The sequence below is a fragment of the Phlebotomus papatasi genome, chromosome 1 (assembly GCF_024763615.1).
Source record: "Phlebotomus papatasi isolate M1 chromosome 1, Ppap_2.1, whole genome shotgun sequence".
Lineage (NCBI taxonomy): Eukaryota > Metazoa > Arthropoda > Insecta > Diptera > Psychodidae > Phlebotomus > Phlebotomus papatasi.
In genome coordinates this window covers 94,948,350-94,969,345 of record NC_077222.1, presented here as the reverse complement: position 1 = coordinate 94,969,345, position 20,996 = coordinate 94,948,350, and the positions used below count along the sequence as shown (strand labels likewise).

General features: G+C 31.9%; 1 protein-coding gene across 1 annotated transcript in view; it reads right to left on the bottom strand.

Moving 5' to 3' along the window:
- The window catches only part of LOC129809809 (UDP-glucosyltransferase 2), a 42,238-nt gene extending 28,843 nt beyond the window's left edge, over window positions 1–13,395 (bottom strand). Inside the window, exon 1 of the mRNA XM_055859918.1 lies at window positions 12,897–13,395. The gene's annotated coding sequence lies outside the window, so the exon portion shown is untranslated. The remainder of the gene's footprint in view (window positions 1–12,896) is intronic.
- Window positions 13,396–20,996: the final 7,601 nt, after the last annotated feature.

The window sequence follows — 20,996 nt, the reverse complement described above, 5'->3', positions numbered from 1 at the left end:
GAACTCCATTCCTAATAAATTTAATTCTCCAACATCGGTTATTTTCTACAATTTCCACAAGTCTGATTAATATCTATATACATAATCCCTCAATTTTGATTTATATATACGCACAATATTGCTTGGATCGGTAATTGTCGTAACTCACTCTTAAGGCATCTACACATTGGAAGCAATTTTCGTCAAAAATTGCGTTTTTGACAGAAATTTGACGTTTCCCCCTACAACGCTGCAGGGAATTTCCTTCAAAAAAGCAATTTTTGACAGAAATTGCTCCCAATGTGTAGAGGCCATTAAGGAGTAATATCTATAGAACGCCAAAAATTAAGGATATTTTGTGACTTTGTTGATGAATCGATCAATATGAAATCTTCAAGGTTTTTAACATATCTTTGGGGAATACAACATTTTTTTTTTAATTTCAATTTTGAATACAAAATGCCAGCGCAGCAGTACGCAGACTAAGGGATTTTTTTGCAGCGCTCCGTGGTTAAATAGCAGTAGAACTCGAGTACTTTTTATCCCAATGACTTGAAATTTTCAGAATAGTTAATTTATTATTGTAAGATTGGCAGCAACATGAAGATTAAAATACATTTTTTTGTCTAAAAATTGAATTCATTTTTTAACCCTTTAAGGCCTCTACACATTGGGAACAATTTTCGTCAAAAATTCCTTTTTTGAAAGAAATCGTTTACACTGATATAGATAAAAACGTCAAAATTCTGTCAAAAATGTAATTTTTTACGAAAATTCCTTTCAATGTGTAGAAGCCATTAAGGACGATTAGGTCACCGGTGACCAAAAACTTAAATTTTTCCTACGACCATCTAAAGTCATGTTTCGCTCTAAAAAGGCGGAAAATATGATTTTTTTCTGACCCCAATTTTAAACCTTCTCGTCCTTAAAGGGTTAAGAACGAATGTAATTGTTTATTAATTTTAAAAGTCCTATGCGTTTCTTTTGAGAATCTATCTATGCAAGTACTAAAAAATGCAAGTAAAAATTATTCGAATTCTTCTACTTGTCGCGGAGTGCCTCACTCTGAGTCTACTTGTTGTGCCACCATTTGGAATTTAAAAGTAACATATATAATAATCTCTGACAAATTCATATTGATCGCTTTATTAACAAAGTCACAAAATATTCAAATACAAAAACGTTAATTTTTGGCATTGTGGTAGATGTTATCCCTTAACTTAGTCAACAGTTTTCTTATAAGCTGCGTATTTCCCTAGTTGACAATTGCTGAATTAGGGTCCGACGATTAGGATCCGAGTAAGTTACGAAGATTGCTTATCCACGGCACCCCTCCTCCAAGAGATCATTGCATGCCAGTTATTCTTGAAGCGACTAATGAGAGGGTCAACCGAAGACCACAAATCGCTGTATGTAAACGTTAAGCCACAGGATCTTCTAATGACAGGAAGAGCGAACCAAAAAACAGCATGACCCTGTTCTTCTTTTTGAAATACATGTCGCACGTATTAGAGCATTCAAGTATTCCTAACAAGGGTTTTTCAAGGTCACAAGTTGATCAGCTTTAGAAAGCACATTTCTCAAATTACTAAGCAAAATCTGGAGTCATTTGAAAGGTCTTGGTATTGCAATTCTGAATCAGTTCCAAACGGTTATGAAAAGGTAAGGACTCAATTTAGAACCCATAATTAATTTATTTTGGTTTGCTCAACGAAAATTTATCTCAATTTTGGACTTCAGAAAAGACACTACGATGATCGTATAGCGTCGAAATACCTTGCCTTTAGACTATTTAAATGACGATTACAGAAACATTTATGAATTGCAGCATTCCTCTTTTCTTTATACATCAAAATGAGTTTAAGCTATAAAAAATCTCGCACATTTCGCTCAAATTTCTTCTCCATTACATCAAATTACACAATAAAACATCTACAGATATTTTCTCGACTATTTACTCTTTTTTTCTCTCTCTCACAAATTATTGGCACGGTAAAATTATCTAATTTTCTCATGAGATCAGTAGTAAAATGAAAGGAATAATTTTCAAATTTTGTCTGGTAGAGAATGTACCAAAAAAAAAACATCAACAATAAAATGCTGTAATAACACCAATGAGACACCATTAATCAACGATAAATTTCTAATCTCTGTGACAATTATTTTAAATTGTGATCTGGGTAATTCCGATGAGAGTGAAAGGGTTAAAAGTGAGATTCACAGATTGCGGTCAGGGTTAGTTATTAATTGACTGGATTTTTAACAGGTTTTCATGTTCTGCTACACTTTTCTTTTTCTCCTCTTGCATTGACGAGAAATTTTCGTGAACTCTCCCAATGCAATTTCAATTTGGGTTTTTATTGTGTCTGTTTTTTTGAGATGGTCAAAAATAAGAGTTTTTTTTGCTGCGGATGGTATGGTATGAGTATTTATTTGACTTTCTTGTCTGGCAAAAGACACGGAGTGTAAATGAGTGAGTGGCAAAAGCGCAAAACACGCTAATAAACTGATTCAAAGTGAAACTTATTGGATTGGTCAATTTTTATTGGGAATTCCGCGTATTGAGAGTGAAATTGGTTGCAAAAAAAATCTCCCTAGAAAAATTGGTTCAATAGAAATAATACTTTTTTGAAGTTCCTTTGGATTATTGCTTTTTTCATTGTGGACTGGAATCAGATTTCGTTAGTGTAGGGGAAAGCGCACTATTTTTGGACGACTTAAGATTTGGACAAGTCAATTTTTTATCTATATTTTAGTGGTTTGATTCATGGCTCAATTTCAAAAATTTTAAGGCATTGGGATAGCAATTAAAATATAATGATATAGTTAAAATTGAATTTCAGATAAAAATTAGTTAACTGTTATGAACCGGTTTATTACCGGTTCAGAACCGATTGGAACGGGTTCAGTTTTATCGGAAATTCCAAGACCTTTCCAACTAGCCCAAATTTGATACCATTTGGATGAGAAATACGCTCTCAAGAGCCTTTTTAACCTTTAACCTTGAAAAACCGCTATTAGGAGTGTTTCAACGGTATTTTCGTATATGTTCGAATGTCCGCCTGGATACAGTAGAGCCCCGCTATAGTCCATCGCTCTATAGTCCACAATTTATCGACCGTTGATTTCAAAACACTGATTTTAAATTGGGTTATGTTTTTTAGTACGCGACATGCAATGTTGTCATAATTATTTTAATATTTTTGGCAAACTTTATTGAGTAGTTGTGATAATTGTGTTCCATAATGAAGAGAGCGAGGACAAGTACCACAAACGCAAAGAAAGTGGAAGCCGTCGAGCAAATTTCAATACTAAAAGTCGTTAATAAGTTTAAAAAATTACATGGACTGTGCATTTTTGGTGTAACCAATATTCTGAAACTAAATTCTGAAATTTTGAATTGTGAACCATATTGAAAAACTGAGATGTTCGAAGGTAACTCGCTTTCCCCTAATTCCATTTTACAAAACCGTTTGTTTTTTCTTTTGCAAAAGTTCCATGGTAGATTCTATTCAGTAAGAAATATTAACGTGAAAGTGAGAAATGGGGAGAATGGGTCTAATTCATATTGCCGATACGCCATGCAAGTCTTTCAAAAAATTAATTGTGAGGTGGAGAAAAAAAAAGAACCGTGAATTGACTGGCGAGAGAAAAGAGGAAGATTGTGTAATAAAGTCGATAAGGTGAGAAGCAAAAAGTGCAATGGAATGTGTTGAAGAAGCTTCTCCTCTCGCCACTAAATCTCTCACCTGGCTCACCAGAGTGTAATAATGAGCTTTGTTGTAACAATTTGTGGTCAGTATAGTTGATATTTTCATGTTGGATGATTATTTGATTTGAAATCTGACACGATGACGAAATGGGAACTTTCACCATTTCATCATGAATAAGGTTGGGACGTGTTTGGGGCCCACCTCTGAAAGTGCATTCAAATGAAATTTCTCATTGTGATTTGCATAGAGCCGAAAAAATCACTGCGGTTGAAAATCCACTCATTGGATGATCTTGAACTTCAATCTCACATGCCGGTCAATCCACATAATTCGACCATCGAGCAACCATACTTCTCCAATGCAAAGTTCACGTGATTTTCGATGTGGGTATGTGGCGCCTCTTGGAATCTCTCTCCCATATCTTCCATCTCTCCATCGTGATCACCTTTACAACCTCTGGCCATTAATTAGCTACAGATTAGCGCCTCTTTTCGCCAATCTACTTTCTACTTGGCTCACTCAACTCGATTTGGGAAGTTTTTGGGCCTACTCCAAAATTGGAAAGAGTCAATTTCGGCCTTCACAAAAGCGCACAATTTCTTCACATTTAACCATTTCGCGCTGCTTTTGTTGTTTTCATGCTGGGCGCCAGAAAAACGGTGAGAGGGAGGAAATTTTCATTCAACCAAAAAGGTGATTGAAAAGGCACCTTTTAATCTTTCGGGCTCTAAATTCAATTAGTTTCGCAAATTGAACACACTTTGGCCTTATAGAAAAGCTCAGTGCTTAGGAGGGACAGAAAATTTAGAGAGAATTTTCAGTCAATTTTGCACTAAAATCGAAGCTTTGCTATTGAATAACTACACTGGTAAAAATAAAAGGGTCAAATTGACCCTTTTCCAAAGGATGGATCGTATTTGACTCTTTGAAAGGGTCACCAGGTACCCTTCGAAAGGGTCACGGTTTTGACATCTATTTAATTCCGGAATAAACGAATAAAAAAACAATGAAAAAGTGATCTTTGGTGTTCGCTCAGATGAGAGAAATATGATATCAGTAATAAGTTTACAATAAAACATGATTATTCGTGATAAATGTGCATACTAAATTTCAAGAGATACAAAAGTGAACCTTTCAAAGGGTCAAATACGATCCATCCTTTTGAAAAGGGTCAATTTGACCCTTTTATTTTTACCAGTGTAAGCACCAATCATAGCTTAAAAGAAATAGCTAATGGGACTCCAAATGAAAGAAAATCTCTTGAATTAATCATTGAGTTCAATGATCACAACATAGAGCTTTTACACAACCTTATAATTAAATTCAGAATACAAGGAATAATAAATTTATAATAAAAATGATAAATTAACCGTCTCTTTCACATTTTACCTAACCTGGCAAAAGCCATTTCAAACCAAAATATTTTCATTTTTTGCAAACATGAACTTGGAGGCTTACTCAAAACTTTTAGATAAGCTAATGGTAATGGATCTTTTCGTAATGTTTCTTTCGAATGTTAAGGTCATTCCAAAATCAGAAATTGAGGTTTATGTTACTCCGTTCTACAATATATAGTAAAATTGGCAGAAAATAATTTTCCAAAAGTGGAACGTTGAATAATTTTAAAAGGTTCAAACCCTCTTGAGATACATGACTAAGATTTTTAAACGACTTTGTCAATAACTTGTTCCTCTTTTTAATAACACTGTCATAAATCAAAATGTAAATTCGCTGAATTACTTGAGGAAATTTTTTTCACTGACTCATGTATTATAAAATTTGGTTATATAATTTCACTTTTTGCAACTGAGTGGACTAGCTGAAATATCTTTCGCGAAATTTAAGAAAAAGAAGCTTTTAAAATTCGTATATGATATGACAGCCACACCAATTGCAAATAGGGAAGAGCGAGGTAAAATAGGACATATTTTTCATTCTCACTTAAGGAAATTTTCTAAAATTATGAAAGAAAGTAATTGCTTTTTAAATAAGAAATAATTATTTGCACTTCAATATAATTAAAATCAGCTTTCGTAAGTTCTTATAATTTTGTTATTATTATTTTATTATATTTTATTCTTATAATTTGTTATCGTAATTTCGGGCGGTCTACAATGGATTTAGCTGATTCCTCCAACACGAGATATGGACATTGTAAAAATGATTACCTTATAATACAATATCTCGATACGATTAAAAAAAAAAGCTTTCGGAAGGAGAAGTGAGACAGCTTTGAAATTGACTTTTTTCTCCTATTTTTATGAATTGAATTTGATTTTAGACTTGGTACTATGATATAATTTAGCTTTATAAACCCGTTGTGAAGCTAAGGTACATCATCATAAGCTTTAATTCTCTTTTTAAAGATAGGAGATAAAGCCCAATTCAAAAGTACCCCACTTCTCCATATGCTAAATTATGCATTTTATCAATTAAAAGATAAAACTCTAATTACATTAAGAAATTAAAAGATACAAATCACACATTTAAATTCATGTTATCGGCGACTAATGTTGAATCACATTAAAATTTTAATGAGCAACTGGATACCACAAAAAACGATTTCTTATGTTTTGTCACCTAAAAAAAAACATTGATGCTTTCAATGAATAAGCTATAAATTAGAGTCGGAATTATTTGTCTTTAAAGTAATACTACATGTAATTAAGGAAGGATTTTTGCATGGAAAACCGAAAAAAACTTTTTTATGTTTTTTTATCTGATATACTTAAAATTTAAATTTATTCATGATTCTTTTACACTTTTTACACGACTTTGGTCAGTAAGGGTAATAAAAAGCATACGAAAGTTCTTTTGAGTTGTAGAATTACAAATGTTTCTATAGGGGCAAAAATAATACTGAGAAAATGGTGTGTACTTTCGTGCGATTAAGCAAATTACTTAAATATTAAAATATAATTAAATTGTCCTAATACGAAATTTAAAAAAGTAGCATTTTCATAGTTTTTCAGGGTCAAGCTAATCACAGAAGACAAAAAATACACAATTTTATAAAAAATATAAATTTGATTTTGCCTATAGGGTAAGTGTGCCAAATTTCGGCATAGTTGCATGCAAGCGACAAAGTCTCAAATTTGAAATGTAATAGTTTTAATAAAAATTGAATATTTTTGTTACTCTTTTATAAGGAGTGTTGCTTGAAACCTTGCAGACAGTTTATCATCTTTATTTTTTCTAAAATCGTTCTTAATATTTTTTAAAATGAATAAAAATGTAGACATAGGATTGGTGGCCTATTTCGGCCACCTTCATTCTCATAGTTGCTTGCCCTTCCAGAATTCTTTCAATGTCTTTTTCAGATCATCTTATTCGTCGAAGCGACATTTTTTGTTATTTTTTGCATTGTACAATCTCAAGAGTATGCAAAAACTAAAAATTCATGGAAATTCGAGGAACAAAAAATATGGCCGAAATTGCAAGCTGGCCGGAATTTGGCACACTTACCCTACTAAAGAAAAAAAAATATAATTTTTGTTTTACCTAAACTAAAGATGCGGAATAAATTCTCAGTAAAAAAAAAAACAAATCAAGCGCCGTATTATTCAAATATCCTGGTTTCTCATCCTCTTTAGATCAATGAAACTTAAAGAATGTTTAAATTTGAATTGCTCAGTGAATTTTCTGTTTCATTAGCTTTACATAGAGTGTAATCGCTACATTATTGTGAGAAATTATCGTCCACATGGAGCATTTTGAAATAAATATCTTGCACATGTGCACGTAAATAGGGTCAAAAGATGTCAAAACGTTCCATTTGGACAAAAATTTCGTACAATGTGTAGATGCCATTAGGCACTCTGATGTTTAATATCTTCCCATTATATAATTTTCACTAAAAAGTGAACTTTATCATCTCTACAAGTAATACGAGATATTTAATATAGCTTTCGGATATTTTTGTAAAACGATACATCCAAAAAAGCTTAGAGAGCTTTTAGAGAAGCGACAGACAAAATACAGAAAATTAGAATTGGTATAATCTCTGAGGTTGAGGTTTTACAAAACGTCCCAAGAGACGCTATTTATTGCTCCCCAAACAGTCTATTTCGCTAGTAAAGTGCATAGCGGCAATCTTAGCCTCAATCTAGTCAGAAAATGTAGTTTGGCTGCAACTTAGCAGTTCAAAAGCCACAGACAAATTCCATGTGAGAGTGAATGTTGTGTGGCACAGATCTTTTGCCATTTTCAGCCCAAGAGATTCAATTTCTCTTTCAAATTCACTTGCAGTGCCTTTTTGTTGAGGTTTTTTTGTGCTGAAGTCTCGCACCTATTGATCTGATGGGGGGCTCTCTTGTGCAAATTCCATAGCCGGCAGACACAAGTCCCCGTGTGCGACCACCTCAGTGCGTCAATTCGCATCCACGGTTGATGACTGCGATGGTGATTATGCAACAAATTCGTGCCACTTGACTCTGAGCCTCTATGGGCATCCCGTGCAACAATTTGCTCAACTGACTTGCTTTTTCCTCTGCGTCATCGATGGTCAAAGAAATTACTTAGCCAGATACTCTTCCTCCATCGCCCAGAAGTCAATATCACTAACATTTTCCCAGAGCGGAAGAACTGAACTCCATCGACGATGAAAAAAAGACCACCCACTTTCTTTACATGTGGCATAGGATTGTGGCATAGTTTATGGTCAGTGATAAATTTATGATTATTTTACAGATATCTCACATTCTTGTTACTTGATGACAAAGAAACACATAATTAGCAATGGTTAATGTACTATTATTAAGTGAAATGCAACAAATGTTTTCCACCTTTTTTACTGATTTGAAATATGATTAAAAAGCCATAAATTCGGTAGGAAGATTGATCGCGTAAACATAAAAATAATTTGATCTCTAAATTTTTATATTCAAACTCTTCTGGTTTTTTACTTCGTAAAGGCGATGCTGTTTATGCCTTTAGCGCCTTTAGCATTGAAATTAAAAAAAACTAAAAACTTATAAATTTTTAAAAACAAAGTTTTAATTACAAGTTGTCCGAAATTTGATATATTTCCCCTAAATTAAGGTTGAATTTTTAACTTTGAAAAAAGTATTTAAATAGTCCAAGTAAGTTGTAATATCAATTTTGCATCATTTTATGAAATGTTACAATGTATTAAAAATTAGTAGGGGGAACTGGGGTACTTTAGAATTAGGGCACTTTTGAAATACGGATTTTTTCTTTAAATGAAACTGATACTTAACATAATGTAAATAACTTTTACAATTCATTTGTAAAGCTAAAATATATCATGGTAAGGTCCAATTCCACTTAAAAATAGGAGAAAAAGTTCTGTTTTAAAGGTGCCTACTGCCCACTTCCCCCAACAGCCGTAATAATACACTTTTAGCGAAGTTTTCATACATTTGGCTACTACTTTAGACGAATGGCGTTCTAAGCCTTTTGCATTATATGGAAAAAGTAAAGAAAGTCTCTAAGGGCCTTGACAGACTTGGAGGATTAGCCGAGAGACAGCTTAGCGTAATTATATTCGAATTAATGATTAAACAAGATTTTCATAATTTTCCACTAAGTCGTCTTTCGGCTTAAGTCGTAAGTGTGTCTAGGGCATAAGACGAGTTTTCATTATATATGCTTCCAAGAGCGCAAGCTTAAATGCATTATTATGGAAATAAAGTCAATAAAGTATGAAAGTTTAAAGTTCATAAAAAAAACTTTTCCGATAAAATTAATTTCATCAGTATTGCCTTCTAAGTACACCTTTCAGAAAAATGTAATAAAATCAAAATTCGCATCCCTTTCTTTCTCAAGCGTTTTAAATAATGTTTATCCCATTCTTTCGAACTCAAAATTTGATTAAACTAATTTTAAATTGTAGTGATTTTTAAACAAAGAAGAAGAGTGTAAAAAATGAGATAGATAATATGCAAAATGTTAAAAAAAGAGAACTGAGTTTGGATTTAATGAAATTTTCCTGGTTTAAAAGGTGTTCCAGAACATTAAAAAACGAAATTCAGTAAATAAAAAATTATCATTTACCATTCTATAAATTGTATACAAAATATTATTTTTATAGCTGAGACTCAGTATTTTACGAAATTTGGTTTTATGTTTCCCCCCTTACCTACCACCCTTACCAAAATCTTAGGCCTTGAGACCTATTTTGAACAAAATCAAATGTGGGAGATCCGAAATAAATTCACCTATGTATTCAAAAATACCAAATCATCAATCAACAAAAATTTTTCCTACCATCTGGTAAAAATAAATAAATAAATAACAGATATGGAGTTGGACCCTACACATCGCTATAGCCGTTTTAATGAAATTTGGTCTTAAAAATGAAATTTGATTAGCAAAATACATTGAAAAATCGTAATCTTAAAAGCAATGAAATTATCATTGGCATTTTCTCTTTAATCGATTTCTCTTTTGGTTGGTTATTAGGACTATTCTCCTCATCAAACAATCGTAATAGTAACCAACTAAAACTCAAATCGATTATGCAGAAGCTCTTGAGAACGAGAACAGCCGGCATGTACTAAAAAATGTTAAGGAGTAATATTTCCTCTTTTCATTTTTCATTGGAACAGCACCATTATACAAGTAGTATAAGCCAAATCCAAATTGAAATATATTTTTTTTAATTTGTACTAAATTTTGTATTAAATTAAATTTGTATTAAATTAATTTAAATTTGTATTAAACTTTTGTACTTCTGAATTGACTTAAGAAAAGTCTCGGATAAGATTTTACTGTTCGAACTCAAAGAGAGAGCAGTTATTTAATTAAATATATGAGAAACCTTGAAAAATGATCTACCAAAAATTGTAAGCAAGTATTTTTTCTGTGAGTAAAATAACTCTCTTTAATGCCACTGTATGAGAGTATGGCTAGTAATGTGGTAGGTTACTGTCTAGTTGACCCCTGTTTATTTTATCGGATAAAGAATAGGGGAGAGCCTGAATGATTGAGACGTGATAGATTATCCTTTGATTATTTCAGGGGCCTCTCGACATTTCATTTTTCTATACCTTTTTGCATAGAGGCACTGAAGACTATTGGCAAGTTTTTTCCTAAAGAGAATTGACTTAACAGTCAGATATATTTCGAAATCTTACATTATAAGCTATGTGAAAATACATATCATAATGCTCGCCGAAATAATACAAGAACTACGAGCAAATTTGTTTAAGTCGCTGTGCAATATCTGCAAAATTTTTACAAGGAAAAGTGAAAAATATCTTCACTTTTTATTAGGCTTGATGGGCCCCTGGATTATTTAAATAAATGTGACAAAAACTCTAATCGAGTTACTTTAATAAAATCTATACTAGTGAGTATACTAAGCGACATACAAAATTTTAATTTTCTGAGTTCTGTAATTATTGTCTTAAAATTAAAATATAAAAAAGTGTATCAAACATACCGGCTCTCCCCTATGTAAAATTTTAAGGAGTTATGATTTTGGTTATTTATTTGATTTTATTTTTATTTTGGTTATGATTTTATTTTCAACGTCTTTTTTGTACACGATCATTTTATGTATCAGAAATTGGTCTAAATAGGTCTTAAGACCTAAGATCTTAGTAATGGGGGTTATACTTCAGACTTAAGATTTACCCATATGACTTAACTACTCTAATATCTGATCAATCACAATTTTTTGGAAAAAAAAGTTAGGATTGGATTATTAAAAATAACTAACCTATTATGTTTAAAAAAAAACAATAAAATTGCTCGCTATTTAGGATTTTGAGACCTTCGGAAACTGGGCTAAACCTCTAGTCTAAAGACAGGGCACAGGGAAATAAAAAGAAGTCACTCTTTCAAAATGTTGACTGGTCCAAAAAGATTAAATTGCAATTGAATATTAACTGAAAATTAATTTAATTAATAGGAGATCTTTGAATTTAGCTAATGAAATGTAATTTAGCATCGCAATTGGTTTATTGAGCTAAATTATATCATAGTGATATCCAGTTCCATTTAAAAGTAAGAGAAAGAAGCTCAATTTCAAAGCTGCACCAATTCAAAGGTGCCCCACTTCCCCCTACAGCAAAATTTCATAAGAAATTTGTCTGAAAATATTTAAATATGGACTTTTTCGCAAGACCCCAACCTGCATTTTAAAAAAATTGCAAAAATATTAAGGCTTCGGGGTAAATAGGTGGTTAATGTAGCCATAAGTTATGAATTCACCCTACGGCACTATTTGGTGCAGTATGAAGAATTTTCCTCGCATCTTCATTTTAACAACTTGTTTATACGTCTTGCAAGTTTTTTTCTCCGTATTTGTGAAACTTTTACAATATTACAAAGTATTTTATGCAATTTTTTGACTTAATTCACTCTTTAATATCTTTTTTTTTTGCAAAATGTCTCGGAGCTTCGACATGCATAATCGATGTTTAACTTTACGAAAATGTGTAAATTTGTTTATTGTGTGTATGCTAAAGGAAGTGAATGCGATTATGCAAGTAGTGTCGGATAAAATTGAATATATATTAATGAACATTCTCGGAATAAATCTTCAATCGTCGGGAAAGCTAATATTCAAGAGCGGTTGATAAACCTTGTTAACCCAGTAATTGCATAAGGTTCTTTGAAGTCCCAAGTTTTAACGGGTTAGTTAGAAGTGCATTGTGCATTATTAATTGTTAGTTTAGCTAATGGCAATTTTTCAAGTCATCGAAGATAGGACTTGAATGTTATTTTTACCACGGAAAACACGTGACAAATTTTCAAGTGATAATTGCGGAAAGTCTTTGTAAATTTCTCTTGTAACTTCTCAAATAGATGTCGTATTTAAATCACTCACTGGTGCTAATATATTTACTTGTAGATTCAGTGAAAAAATATAGTTTTTTTTCTTTGATTCCCAATATAAACATTTTCCTCTTCACACCATTTGTTGTATACTTTCCTACACGCGAGCATCATCTTGTATCTTCCCATGACTCCCGAGAAAACATCATTGTCGATTTTTCCCATCAGAAAATTTTCTCCACACCCAGAGTTTGGTGAAGAAATTGACGCATCTTCATCGAGATTGCACAAAAGAATCTTCATGTTATTGGGCTCTGAATGTCCAGAGTTAATTTTCATCGTCATTATGCACGTGAGTGAAAAGCGAGAGCAAGATGGGGTACAATTGTGACGATTGCAAATGACTTTAAGCATCAATTTAATATAAAACTAAAATGCAGACATACTCCAACTACTCACACTGATTCAGCCTTTTACACTTTCTCTCCCGAAAAGAAACCAAACAACCAAATTGTTGTCGCTTCGACGATGTTGTTGTGTAGCGAGTTGTGGCTTCAGAGGCCAGAGAAGCACGATTAATTCTGATAAGATGCACTTAATGTGAAAATTCATAAAACATTAAAGTATTTCTTTTTCAAAAAGCACCAGAACAAAAGGAAATTTGCAGCGCACTTGTGCTTTTCAGCAAAACATTTCACCAGGGATTATCCTTTAGGAAAATTCTTCATGAAGATGTATCACCCAATCATCACAATTGATTTCAGAAAATTTATTTAACTTCACAGAAGAACATTCCACACTTTTAATTCCACTGAACACCGAACTCACACAGCAGGAGATCCCTATTTAACAAAAAAAATCCCACGATATATAGACCAGAAATCTCTTGCAGGAGGCTCTTGTGGCCAGCTGGTGGCTCGAATAGCATCTGACTCGATACTTGACAGTGTGGTGAGCTTTAACTCTCAGTCTTGGATTATCGTCGAAGAGAGACGCACATTTGGAAGGGGAAAGTGCGAGTGCATTCCATAAACAATTTATGCAAGAAGTAAGAAGTACCATCAAAAGAAGCTTCGAAAACTTCTGTTGCAACTATGCAAATGGTAATTTCCACCACCAAATACAGATTTTCTTGCCATTAAACTGTTGTTCTTTGATGAGAATACCACGAAGAAGACACAGAATCTCGGCCAAATTTGGCGGGAAGTGGTTTTACTCGTGCCTTTGCAACTTTATAAGGTTTTTCCACGAAAGCTCTACGAAACTTTTTGCTATCTACATTCAATAACAAATTGTAACTCATACGTGAAAAGTTTCTTTTATAAAGCAGAACTTCAGGCGCTTAATACACTTTTTAAAATGAAATATTGAAAAGTACTTTGAAAACGTTATGGAATATATGAAATATTATATTTTCACATGAACAAAAACAAAAACTTGTATCTTTAGAATTTTTATATTAGCACTACTATTTAAACTAATTCAACAGCGCAAATTTCAATAAAGATGCTTTCGTATTCACGTTGAACAAATACATATCTAAATATAAATATTTATGGATAGATAGTATATATTTATTCCAAATAATCAAGAAATGAATATTAAACTGATGTTCACGTTACCCGAATATCTGCGTTTAATAAATAGATTGTATTGTATTATTACTCAAATTTGAATATATAATATAGGGGAAATTGAGGCAATAGTTAACATGAGATAGGGTATGATGGGGTAATTTGGAATCATGTCTAATTTAGAACTTTGAGATTTCCTAACAGTTTCAGATAGCAAACGGAGAAAATAACGAAGAAGTACTCTTGAATGTAAGATCTTGTACTTCTTCGTGCCTTTCTTTTTCTCTTTGACCATCTGATACTGTCATAATTCCAAAATAATCATGATTCCGAATTACCCCATCTTGCCCTAATTGTAAACACTGTAATGTTTTTAATATTAGATACAGCAGAACCCCGCTATAGGCCATCGCTCTATAGTCCACAATTTATCGACCGTTGATTTCAAAACACTGATTTTAAGTTAGGTTGTTTTTTAGTACGCGACATGCAATGTTGTCATAATTATTTTAATATTTTTGGCAAACTTTATTGAGTAGTTGTGATAATTGTGATCCATAATGAAGAGAGCGAGGAAAAGTACCACAATCGCAAAAGAAAGTGGAAGCCGTCGAGCAATTTCAATAACAAAAGTCGTTGACAATTTAAAAAAAAAAACATGGACTATTTTGCGACCCAAGTGTCAAATCTGGAACCAAATATGGCCTATAGCGAGGCTCTACTGTATTAGACTTCAGAGGATGAAATTTATATGAATTCATAGATACTATAGGGATCCTTATTCACTGAAAAAATGATTGACATAAGTTCAAGTAAGAAATAAAAATCAATGTTTAGAACTACCCCATGTTTACTACTGTCCCAGTTTCCCCTAAACTGTTTTTTTGATATGATATCTCCTCTCACACTTTCTTTGGTTTATTTCTATGAATAACAAATTTTGAAAAAAATTAAAATAAAAATACTTAAATTAAACAATTCGTGTCTCATTGTGCTGGGGTCACGGAGTCGTATTCTTTATTGCTCCCTCTTCATTGAGGAGGTAACTATTTGGACTAGAACGAACTTCCTGAGAAGAAACAGCAGCTTATCCTAAGCTCTTTGCATCTTATGCTATACTTTTCCTTCCTCTTTTCTTTTTTTGCTTATTTTTAGTAAACTTTTCTTAGATGATGCAGATGGCTCATACAACCTGATGAAGAGTTTTTCACCGATTTCACTATGGAGGTTGGTCAGCAACACTAAGACGGCGGAGGACGCTAGTACTCAAATATAAAATTCATTATGCTCTGTGTCTCTGAAATATGCTTTCAAGAACATAAGCCCAAAAGCAGTTATCAATCAATAAATTGACATAGGGAAAAAGTATCTATAGATCTGATATCACTGTCCTGAAGGGGAATTCTGTAACAGTATGACAATGTCATATGACAAATTTGTATGGTAAAATTCGGGAGTAGGGCAACATAAAAGCCCAGTGAGCATCGAATGGCCATAGCAAGGAACTCTGAAGCTTTTAATAACTGATCTAAATCGGATTTATGGTTAGTTCTTCCTGATTTACCATATTAAAAATAAAAATTTGTCACATGACATTGTCACACTGTTACAGAATTCCCATTGGTAAATGAATTTTGTTTTAAAAAAAATTTCTGAAATAAATTTCAAGCAAATTATTTATATGCTATTATTAGGGAAGTTATGTTTGAGCAAAATAATAAAAATAGAATATATATAATAAAAATAATTTTAAAAAACTATTATAAATAGTAATTTTTATTTTGTTTTAATGAGGGATACCAGCTTTATTGTAATTGCTTTGTGGGCTTTGTGCTTTTGAAGTCAGTGAATAAATGGAGCTGGTAGAAGAAAGTTCGAGTTCTCATCTACCACATGCTTAAAAATGAGTTCTATTTACGAGTTAAAGCATTAAACTTTTCACGATTAAAAATATCAAGGAGGAACAATTAGAGATCATTAAAAAATATTGTAAGACCACGCGGTATATCGTAAATCATATTTAAAGTACATAAAAAGAAATTTAAATATAACTGAATATCCATCTCGTTGAGTGAAATAGCATAATAATAACTTTTGTTTTGTTTTATTAAAATAAATTAAATAATATCTTTCTGTGTTCTTAAAACAAATTTTGAATTGATGGATTCTAATTTACGACAATAAATTGAATTCATTCATCAAAATTTTTAATTTGACAGCATTACTCTTCATTTGCGACTTCGCCGTCTTAACGTTGCTTCCAACCTCCGCATGATAATAATTTAAAAAGTCTATTCATTAAAGTTTGCAATATTTATTAAAAAGTGTGTTTCTAACTAAAGAATAAGACTGGGTCTGTTAAAGGTTGATTTCTGGGAGAGGTACAGATTATGCACAATCCAACAGAGGGGAATAATCCCAAAAATTCAATTTAAATATTAATTTTAAAATATTTAATCTTAATATTTAATGTTTAATCATAATATTTTGCTGCTGTTAGCGTTGGTCTCCCTATTGAACCACACACTGGAAAATAAGGACATTTGCAAAGCATTGGATAGCAGCACAATAGAAATTTCAGTAAAAGCAACAGATTCTTTACTGATAAAGCAAGCAAGAAATGACCACAGCATACTCTCACAATGCAAAATAGAAACAGTTTGATTAGGGTTTCAAGTCACGCATATATCCTGACAAATAAGATATACGGACAGGCTATTGAAAATCGACAACGAATGAATATTCACAGGGGGAAGTGGGAGACTTTGAGTCAGGGCAGCTTTGAAATTGATCTTTTTTCTCCTATTTTTATAAATGGAACTGAGCCTTATCATGATGTAATTTACCATCGCAATTGGTTTGTTGCCCTAAATTATATCAGAATAAGGTTCAGTTTTATTTGAAAATAGGAGAAGAAAAGATCAATTTCAAAGTTGTCCTAATTCAAAAGCGCCCAACTTCCCCCTATAGGACTTGAACGTAAGAAAACAAAGAATCGCTCCTTTAAAATTACAAGGGACCAACTTACTTTTTGGCGATTTTGAGATCTTAATGCACTCAGACAGAGAATTTAATAAAATTTCAGATGATATGAGTCAATAAATTTCTTTATTAGGAAAGTTTTTCAAAATTTTACTCCTTATGATTGCTTGCGCGGTTTTGTTTGAAGTCAAGGGGCACAAAATAGATTTATCGTTCAAATTTTTGTGAAACAAGGAACTGACTCAAGCAAGTTGATCCCGTGTCATTCTAATTTCATGAAGAATTGCGCATCATTTAGAATGACAAAGAGCTAACTCATAAAAAAAACATATTTTGAAAGATAAAAATATGTATGTTTCGATGTTTCTAATAATGCTCATAGAAAAGAATTAAATTATTTTTATTAACATACTTAATTGAGATAATTATTTACACAAAGTTGAATCTTTCATGTTGTCTCCTGAAAAATGGCTCAGATTGAGTTGGCCCCTTGTAATTTCCAAGGAGCGGTATGATCATTTAAAGAGCATTGTTCTTTTAAAGTAATTCTCAATGTTTGAAGATTCACAATAGAAAATTCAATGGACATTTTCGACAAATTTATTGAACTTTCCATGTAAAACGTACCAGAATTTTTGTTGGATTGTTTACAGGACAATAGTTGAATGCCCAAAATTTAACCCTATAACGTCCAATTTTTAAATATGCAAAAAAATGTTCAATAAACTCAAAAATACCATCCGTTTTTCATTTTCTCTTTTAGTTTAGGCGAAAAATGCAAAAATATAATAAAAAAATTTGAAACTCTTTTTGCTTCTAAAATTCACATTTTTACTTTTTTCAAATGTTTAAATAAAATACACAAAGAATCTAAATCTTAAATCTTTAAATCTTGAATCGGGTAAAATATTACTCTATATTTCAATCCCAGTGTAGTAGTAATGTTGTCTGATTAGTTACAATGAACATTTTAAAGCTCTAGGCTAAATCAGAAAACTTAATGCAATTATTTTATGGTTCAAAGTTATAATAACATAGGGGAGTTCGGGCAGATTAGTTAGGAATAAATTAGATAGTGGAGGTAGTGGAGTCTTTAATTTTTCCTCGGAAAGTATTTCGAATACTATTTATTTAGAGTAATTAAGTCCCTCCGTATGCACTGAAATATTTATTAGTTTTATTCAAACATGTTTTTCACAAATTATAGGCAAAGAACGATTTTTATTGCTGGCTAGTTGTGTCCCGGTCTCCTCTATAGATTAACCGCATGTGATAAGATTTCGATATGAAAATAAATATCGTAGATCGCAAAGAGTATTTTCGTATTTATTTTGAGTTATGGGCCATTTCCATTGAGAAAATTTTCAGATTTTTGTAATTCCCAATTCACATGAAAGCTCACAAAAAGCCCAGTTTTAAATACGAATATTTCGTTGACATTTGTTTGTTTTGGTTTGGCTTTTGGGTAAAAATGCATAAAAACAACCGAAACCTTCATGAAATCACTGCTAAAGGATATCTTTAATCCTTTTGATTGTTATGATAATCCATTGATACGCTAATTGAAGCGATAGTGAGGGGTAATTGAATCAATTACCATTTTAACACTTTAAAACCCAAAGTGGCATTTTACTCCAATTTTAAGTTTGGAGCTTCATAGTAGGAATTCTATTCAATATTATGCTAAAGTGATAACACGAATGTGTAGAGAATTTAATTAGCTTTCGTTTAGTCCAAAAAAATAGTTGATAACTTTTTTATTATTTAAAAAATTGGGAAAAAACCAAAAAAATGGGCGTAGAATACCCAAATTGGCGTAAAATGCCACCTTTTTTATATGGAGTTTGCATCCGAAATGGACATTTGAATGGTTTATTCTAGATAACCTAAAAAATGTTAACATTTTGTGAATTTTATCACGATTCGAAAAAATTTTAAAAAATACGTGAAAATGTAAAAATAATTCTTATATTAAAAATTAAATAATATAAAACCTAAAATTGTTGTAAAGTGGTACTACAGAGAAAAATAAGGTGAAAATTCACTTTACGTCTTATTTTTCTTTTCCGCATTCCTATTGGAACTTCACATAAAATTTTATTAAACAAAAAGCGCAAATTATATATGAGAATTTGAAAATTTTACAGGAAATTATATAGATATGTGTTCTAAGATCCTTACCAAATTGCTAAGAAAAAGGAAATTCAATAGAAATTGGCTTTTTCCTACGAAAATCTGTAAAAATTCACTTTGGCATTTTTTGTCCATTTTAACAAAATTTATATAAGATTGACAAGAAAATTGGGAAAATATTTATTCAAAAAATAATTTACGAGTCCTCGAACTGCTGTAGAAGTCTTACGGAACAAAAAACTTGAAAATTTGGTTTTTTGTTTAGAATATCTACACTGGCATTTTATGCCAATTTGGTATTTTATGTGATTTTTTGACTCGGGTTTTAAAGTGTTAAAACAGCAATGTCACTATTTTCTGACGCACTTCGAACAGTTGCCCGTCTTTACCATAAATCAGGGTTGTGGGCATACCGTATCCCCAATACAGGGACATTTTCTCACTGCACTCACTACTTTCACCTTCAAAGAACCCAAATTTACCTTAATTTTATCTAAAAAAAAAAAAACACCTTCACTGTGAAATGAAAACAAGTTTTTTTTACGGAAATTCGCGCAGATGACAATTCATTGGCATGCAAGTACAAGAAGAAAACTCAATGGATGGAGCTGTTCCCTATAGGAACATAAAAATAATTAACATTTACTGTGGGACATAATAATTTTATTTATTAAAGATTTCTTTATTTAGTACTTTTGGTCATATTCTCATTGATATTTCTTGTGAATGTTTGAACTCAAGTTGACTTTTTGTTTCGTTTCTGCGGACAGTTTTGTGGAGAAGTAGCAAAACTTTTTCCACCAAAATTCTCCATTTACAAAAATTAAGAAAAACTGACTAAAATAAAATTAGTTTTTAGTGATAGGTATTTCAATCTACTTAGTATATTTTATTAAATAAATTTGAATTAAAGTGTCAGTTTAAGAAGTAAAAAGAAATATTCAAAAAAATCTTGTAATTTTTCATCAGGCTCCTAAAAAAGATAAAGGGGAATGGATGATGATTTTGAGTTAATTGAATCACAATTCGGGCATAATTAAATTATTACATATTAAGAAGTTGGTTCCTAGGAAATTAAGAATTAAGTGAAGTACGTACGCCTTATCTGATATAATTACTAACCCAATCGACTGTCATACTCACTAATCCTAATCCTTCATACCTAGACGAGTACTGAAGATTTTTATGGCTTTAGATGGAGTCCATTGTGTCTCCAATAAAATTTAAAAATAGATGGCTTCTTCTGTTAACTCTTTCGTCTCCTTGGGGCTCTGGGTATCCATGGAAAAAAGAATTTTTTTGGACTATTGAGAATCGATAAAATTCCGATTCTTCTGGATGATTACAAACTATAAGGATGTCCAAATCTAGGATATTTTTTGCAGGATCCTAATTAACTCCTGAGCTTAGATATTTTTGGTCAAAAATCGTGAATTTTCGATTTTCTGCTTCCTTCCAGATATTGTGACTTTTTTGATATTTCTAGACCAGAATAAGGAAAAACCTCTCGCGGCCAATAAGTATGATAACTAACAATTACAGATTGCATAAATTCAAAAAATAATTTTTTCTTAAATTTTCAAAAAACTTGTTCAAACTTTATGGGTACTCTCGTCCCCAAAAATCTAGAGGTCAAAAATGTAAGGTTATCCCGTCAATGCCCGCCATTTAATTTTTGACACCAAGCCTGTAACAAAATTCCAAGCGGGAGCGTCATTTTTGCCAATATGGCCGATAATTTTGACATTTGGCAGCGAGGAAGATTGCTTTCAGGGAAGTTTTTTCCTATTCTTCCAGATTTTGGTAAATTCTGATTGTCCTGGAAGTGTTTTTTGGCTCTTGAGAAAGCTTAATGTGTCTACAATAACAT